Source organism: Chiloscyllium punctatum, unplaced genomic scaffold (assembly GCF_047496795.1).
Source record: "Chiloscyllium punctatum isolate Juve2018m unplaced genomic scaffold, sChiPun1.3 scaffold_506, whole genome shotgun sequence".
Taxonomy (NCBI): domain Eukaryota; kingdom Metazoa; phylum Chordata; class Chondrichthyes; order Orectolobiformes; family Hemiscylliidae; genus Chiloscyllium; species Chiloscyllium punctatum.
In genome coordinates, this window is record NW_027310240.1 from 15,001 (window position 1) to 22,500 (window position 7,500).

Below are 7,500 nucleotides of genomic sequence, written 5' to 3' on the forward strand. Positions count from 1 at the left end.
AGGGCGGACCGGCCCCCGTGTTCAGTCCGAATATCGTGCATTGTTAACGGCGGGAAGTGTTCCAAAAGGGAATGGGATTGAATGTGACTGCTGAAGCCGACTTTGAGACCTGTAACGCGGGTAGCTCAGCCGGATTTGACCCGGCGGTTCTGGCGACGGTCTCGCCTTCGAGGGGGGAGCGCCCCGCGTGTTCAGGCCGAATTTTGTGCATTTCCATCGGCGGGAAGAGGTCCAAACGGGAATGGGATTGAATGTGACTGCTGAAGCCGACATTGAGACCTCTAACGCGGGTAGCTCGGCAGGATTTGACCCGGCGGTTCTGCCGAAGGTCTCACCTTCGAGGGGGGAGCGTCCCGCGTGTTCAGGCCGAATATCGTGCATTGTTAACGGCGGGAAGTGTTCCAAAAGGGAATGGGATTGAATGTGACTGCTGAAGCCGACATTGAGACCTCTAACGCGGGTAGCTCGGCCGGATTTGACCCGGCGGTTCTGGCGACGGTCTCGCCTTCGAGGGGGGAGCGTCCCGCGTGTTCAGGCCGAATTTTGTGCATTTCCATCGGCGGGAAGAGGTCCAAACGGGAATGGGATTGAATGTGACTGCTGAAGCCGACATTGAGACCTCTAACGCGGGTAGCTCGGCCGGATTTGACCCGGCGGTTCTGCCGAAGGTCTCACCTTCGAGGGGGGAGCCTCCCGCGTGTTCAGGCCGAATTTTGTGCATTTCCATCGGCGGGAAGAGGTCCAAACGGGAATGGGATTGAATGTGACTGCTGAAGCCGACATTGAGACCTCTAACGCGGGTAGCTCGGCCGGATTTGACCCGGCGGTTCTGCCGAAGGTCTCACCTTCGAGGGGGGAGCGCCCACCGTGTACAGGCCGATTTTCATGCATTTCCAACCGTGGGAAGGGGTCCGAAAGGGGATGGGGGTGAACGTGACTGCTCAACCCGACTTTGAGACCTGTAACGCGGGTAGCTCAGCCGGGTTTGTTCCGGCGGTTCTGCCGACGGTCTCGTCATCGAGGGGGGAGCCTCCCCCGTGTCCAGGCCGATTTTCATGCATTTCCAACCGTGGGAAGTGGTCCAAAAGGGAATGGGGGTGAATGTGACTGCTCATACCGACTTTGAGACTTTTAAGCCGGGTAGCTCGGCCGGGTTTGACCCGGCGGTTCTGCCGACGGTCTCGTCTTCGAGGCGGGTGCCTCCCCCGTGTACAGGCCGATTTTCGTGCATTTCGAACCGTGGGAAGTGGTCTAAAAGTCGATGGGAGTGAACGTGACTGCTCAACCCGACTTTGAGACTTGTAAGCCGGGTAGCTCAGCCAGGTTTGACCCGGCGGTTCTGCCGACGGTCTCGCCTTCGAGGGCGGACCCTCCCCCGTGTACAGGCCGGTTTTCGTGCATTTCGAACCGTGGGAAGTGATCCAAAAGGGAATGGGGGTGAACGTGACTGCCCAACCCGGCTTTGAGACTTGTAAGCCGGGTAGCTCAGCCGGGTTGGACCCGGCGGTTCTGCCGACGGTCTCGACTTCGAGGCGGGTGCCTCCCCCGTGTACAGGCCGATTTTCATGCATTTGCAACGGTGGGAAGTTGCCCAAAAGTCGATGGGAGTGAATGTGACTGCTCAACCCGACTTCGAGACTTGTAAGCCGGGTAGCTCAGCCGGGTTTGACCCGGCGGTTCTGCCGACGGTCTCGCCTTCGAGGGGGGAGCCTCCCCCGTGTACAGGCCGATTTTCGTGCATTTCCAACGGTGGGAACAGGTTCAAAAGGGGATGGGAGTGATTGTGACTGCTCAACCCGACTCTAGGGCTTCTAACCCGGGTAGCCCGGCCGGGTTTGACCCGGCGGTTCTGCCGACGGTCTCGTCTTCGAGGCGGGTGCCTCCCCCGTATACAGGCCGATTTTCATGCATTTCGAACCGTGGGAAGTGGTCCAAAAGGGAATGGGGGTGGACGTGTCTGCTCATACCGACTTTGAGACTTGTAAGCCGGGTAGCTCAGCCGGGTTTGATCCGGCGGTTCTGCCGACGGTCTCGCCTTCGAGGCGGGTGCCTCCCCCGTGTACAGGCCGATTTTCATGCATTTGCAACGGTGGGAAGTTGCCCAAAAGTCGATGGGAGTGAATGTGACTGCTCAACCCGACTTCGAGACTTGTAAGCCGGGTAGCTCAGCCGGGTTTGACCCGGCGGTTCTGCCGACGGTCTCGCCTTCGAGGGGGGAGCCTCCCCCGTGTACAGGCCGATTTTCGTGCATTTCCAACGGTGGGAACAGGTTCAAAAGGGGATGGGAGTGATTGTGACTGCTCAACCCGACTCTAGGGCTTCTAACCCGGGTAGCCCGGCCGGGTTTGACCCGGCGGTTCTGCCGACGGTCTCGTCTTCGAGGCGGGTGCCTCCCCCGTATACAGGCCGATTTTCATGCATTTCGAACCGTGGGAAGTGGTCCAAAAGGGAATGGGGGTGGACGTGTCTGCTCATACCGACTTTGAGACTTGTAAGCCGGGTAGCTCAGCCGGGTTTGATCCGGCGGTTCTGCCGACGGTCTCGCCTTCGAGGGGGGAGCCTCCCCCGTGTTCAGTCCGATTTCCATGCATTTCCAACCGTGGGAAGTTGCCCAAAAGGGGATGGGAGTGAATGTGACTGCTCAACCCGACTTTGGCGCTTCCGAGCCGGGTAGCTCAGCCGGGTTTGACCCGGCGGTTCTGCCGACGGTCTCGTCTTCGAGGCGGGTGCCTCCCCCGTATACAGGCCGATTTTCATGCATTTCGAACCGTGGGAAGTGGTCCAAAAGGGAATGGGGGTGGACGTGTCTGCTCATACCGACTTTGAGACTTGTAAGCCGGGTAGCTCAGCCGGGTTTGATACGGCGGTTCTGCCGACGGTCTCGCCTTCGAGGGGGGAGCCTCCCCCGTGTTCAGTCCGATTTCCATGCATTTCCAACCGTGGGAAGTTGCCCAAAAGGGGATGGGAGTGAATGTGACTGCTCAACCCGACTTTGGCGCTTCCGAGCCGGGTAGCTCAGCCGGGTTTGACCCGGCGGTTCTGCCGACGGTCTCGTCTTCGAGGCGGGTGCCTCCCCCGTGTACAGGCCGATTTTCATGCATTTGGAACCGTGGGAAGTGGTCCAAAAGGGAATGGGGGTGGACGTGACTGCTCATACCGACTTTGAGACTTGTAAGCCGGGTAGCTCAGCCGGGTTTGACCCGGCGGTTCTGCCGACGGTCTCGCCTTCGAGGGGGGAGCCTCCCCCGTGTTCAGTCCGATTTTCGTGCATTTCCCACGGTGGGAAATGGTATCTTTCATTACGGGGACAAGGGTCTGAAGCGGTGAAGTCAGTAACCGGCATAGTTAAGGAAAGGGTTCGAATTTTCTCAACAGTACGAAAAAAGTGAGCAGGGAAGCTAGAGAAGGTGTCAGTGAGTCCCAAACGAGTGAACCGCAAAACTTAGGGAAATGCCCGAAAGCGTTTTAAAGGGTGAAATCGGGAACGAGGAAATGATCGGAAAGTGCCTGAAAGTGCTAAATGAGTAAACAGAAAAACGATGAAAAATGTTTGAAAAGAAGAAGTGAGTAACCAGGAAAACTTAGAAAAATGTTCAAAACGAAGAAATCAGTAACCAGGAAAACTTAGAAAAATGATCAAAAAGAAGAAATGAGTAACCAGGAAAACTTAGAAAAATGTTTAAAAAGAAGAAATCAGTAACCAGGAAAACTTAGGAAAATGTTTAAAAAGAAGAAATCAGTAACCAGAAAAACTGCGAAAAATGTTTAAAAAGAAGAAATGAGTAACCAGAAAAACTTAGAAAAATGTTTAAAAAGAAGAAATCAGTAACCAGGAAAACTTAGAAAAATGTTTAAAAAGAAGAAATCAGTAACCAGGAAAACTTAGGAAAATGTTTAAAAAGAAGAAATCAGTAACCAGAAAAACTGCGAAAAATGTTTAAAAAGAAGAAATGAGTAACCAGAAAAACTTAGAAAAATGTTTAAAAAGAAGAAATCAGTAACCAGGAAAACTTAGAAAAATGTTTAAAAAGAAGAAATCAGTAACCAGGAAAACTTAGAAAAATGTTTAAAAAGAAGAAATCAGTAACCAGGAAAACTTAGAAAAATGTTATAAAAGAAGAAGTGAGTAACCAGAAAAACTTAGAAAAATGTTTAAAAAGAAGAAATCAGTAACCAGAAAAACTGCAAAAAATGTTTAAAAAGAAGAAATCAGTAACCAGACAAACTGCGAAAAATGTTTAAAAAGAAGAAATCAGTAACCAGGAAAACTTAGAAAAATGTTTAAAAAGAAGAAGTGAGTAACCAGAAAAACTTAGAAAAATGTTTAAAAAGAAGAAATCAGTAACCAGAAAAACTGCGAAAAATGTTTAAAAAGAAGAAATCAGTAACCAGGAAAACTTAGAAAAATGTTTAAAAAGAAGAAATCAGTAACCAGAAAAACTGCGAAAAATGTTTAAAAAGAAGAAATCAGTAACCAGAAAAACTTAGAAAAATGTTTAAAAAGAAGAAGTGAGTAACCAGAAAAACTTAGAAAAATGTTTAAAAAGAAGAAATCAGTAACCAGAAAAACGGCGAAAAATGTTTAAAAAGAAGAAATCAGTAACCAGACAAACTGCGAAAAATGTTTAAAAAGAAGAAATCAGTAACCAGAAAAACTTAGAAAAATGTTTAAAAAGAAGAAATCAGTAACCAGAAAAACTTAGAAAAATGTTTCAAAAGAAGAAGTGAGTAACCAGAAAAACTTAGAAAAATGTTTAAAAAGAAGAAGTGAGTAACCAGAAAAACTTAGAAAAATGTTTAAAAAGAAGAAATCAGTAACCAGAAAAACTTAGAAAAATGTTTAAAAAGAAGAAATCAGTAACCAGAAAAACTGCGAAAAATGTTTAAAAAGAAGAAATCAGTAACCAGGAAAACTTAGAAAAATGTTTAAAAAGAAGAAATGAGTAACCAGGAAAACTTAGAAAAATGTTTAAAAAGAAGAAATGAGTAACCAGGAAAACTTAGAAAAATGTTTAAAAAGAAGAAATCAGTAACCAGAAAAACTTAGAAAAATGTTTAAAAAGAAGAAATCAGTAACCAGAAAAACGGCGAAAAATGTTTAAAAAGAAGAAATGAGTAACCAGAAAAACTTAGAAAAATGTTTAAAAAGAAGAAATCAGTAACCAGAAAAACGGCGAAAAATGTTTAAAAAGAAGAAATCAGTAACCAGAAAAACTTAGAAAAATGTTTAAAAAGAAGAAGTGAGTAACCAGAAAAACTTAGAAAAATGTTTAAAAAGAAGAAATGAGTAACCAGAAAAACTTAGAAAAATGTTTAAAAAGAAGAAATCAGTAACCAGAAAAACTTAGAAAAATGTTTAAAAAGAAGAAATCAGTAACCAGAAAAACGGCGAAAAATGTTTAAAAAGAAGAAATGAGTAACCAGAAAAACTTAGAAAAATGTTTAAAAAGAAGAAATCAGTAACCAGAGAAACGGCGAAAAATGTTTAAAAAGAAGAAATCAGTAACCAGAAAAACTTAGAAAAATGTTTAAAAAGAAGAAGTGAGTAACCAGAAAAACTTAGAAAAATGTTTAAAAAGAAGAAATGAGTAACCAGAAAAACTTAGAAAAATGTTTAAAAAGAAGAAATCAGTAACCAGAAAAACTTAGAAAAATGTTTAAAAAGAAGAAATGAGTAACCAGAAAAACTTAGAAAAATGTTTAAAAAGAAGAAATCAGTAACCAGAAAAACGGCGAAAAATGTTTAAAAAGAAGAAATCAGTAACCAGAAAAACGGCGAAAAATGTTTAAAAAGAAGAAATCAGTAACCAGACAAACTGCGAAAAATGTTTAAAAAGAAGAAATCAGTAACCAGAAAAACTTAGAAAAATGTTTAAAAAGAAGAAATCAGTAACCAGGAAAACTTGGAAAAAAACACTTAGAAAAATTTTCAGCAAAGTGTGAAAAATATTCTAAGTGTCAGCGGAGGAAAATGCTGCAGCATCGGGAAAGATTCGCAAACTTACACCGAACATGTGCTCCGAAGTGCCGGAGGAATTGGGTGAATTGAGCCCGGCAAATGGCCAGCTGTCGTTTTGTGCCTGCAGCCCGAAAACTTTAACTTTGTCTGTCGCGGAAGTCCGGACCGAGAAAAATCCAAACGGTTTTGACCGGACCGAGTTCCAGACCGATGCAGTCAAATTTGGAATTCAGACCCATTCAGTGCCACTTGTAGTTTTTCCGCAGTGAGGTTGGCGGGGTACCCGGAGATATATGGGAACACGATTTTTAGAACAAAATGGCGGCGCGGGACCGTTCTGAAAGGCATCCGAAAAACGGTTCCACGGGCATAGCACTTTAATGACAGGTATGAGTGCATGCCGGAGAGCTCTTGGAAGTCGAATTTTTGACACTTTGTCAATTTTTTGACAGATTTGACAAACTCTTTCTGTCTGTTCTAAGAGTCAGTCAGAGACTTGTGCGGCGGTCTTTTGACACTATTGGAGGGCGGGCAAACCCCACGTTGACTCCGGCCGTCCCTCCACAGGCGCTCGTGTCCAAAATGAAGGCGAGAGACGCGAGTGGCCTGGTTCCCTTGGGTGTTGCCAAGAAGGCTGCGGGCTGACCGTTGCCTGAGCACTCCCTAAAGCCTCTTGTGATGAGAGCAGACCTCGCCTGCCGCACGACCGGCTCTGGGAGTCGTTGGGCCGCTATTTGTGAATAGTCTGGTCCTCCTCTGCCACCCGGACAAGCGCGATGGCTCTGCCGCCCTGCGGTGCTCGTCACCCAGGTTTGGGGAACACGATACTCGTAACAAAAATAAAAGGCGGCTCGGGACCTGCAGGCGAAAGGGGTCCCGTGGTGCTAAGCACGTCGACTTCGGGTCTCGGTGCAAGCCGGAGAGCTCACGGAAGTCTAAAGTTTTCGGCACGTGGTCGAATCTTTTCAAAGGCTTACCCGGCTCTTTCCGTCCATTCTGAGAGTAAGTCAGAGGCCGGTGCGGAGGTCTCTTGACAATCGGAGGGGGTGGTGGCCCTCCGCAGGCGCTCGTGTCGAAAATGAAGGCGAGAGACGCGAGTGGCCTGGTTCCCCTGGGTGTTGCCAGGAAGGCTGCGGGCTGACCCTTGCCTGAGCACTCCCTAAAGCCTCTTGTGATGACAGCAGACCTCGCGCGCCGCACGACCGGCTCTGGGAGTCGTTGGGCCGCTATCTGTGAATAGTCTGGTCCTCCTCTGCCACCCGGCCAAGTGCGATGGCTCTGCCGCCCTGCGGTGCTCGTCACGCAGGTATGGGGCACACGATGCTCGTAACAGCAAATAAAGGCGGCTCGGGACCTGCAGGCGAAAGGGGTCCCGTGGTGCTTAGCACGTCGACTTCGGGTCTCGGTGCAAGCCGGAGAGCTCACGGAAGTCTAAAGTTTTCGGCACGTGGTCGAATCTTTTGAAAGGCTTACCCGGCTCTTTCCGTCCATTCTGAGAGTCAGTCAGAGGCCGGTGCGGCGGTCTATTGACGACCGGAGGC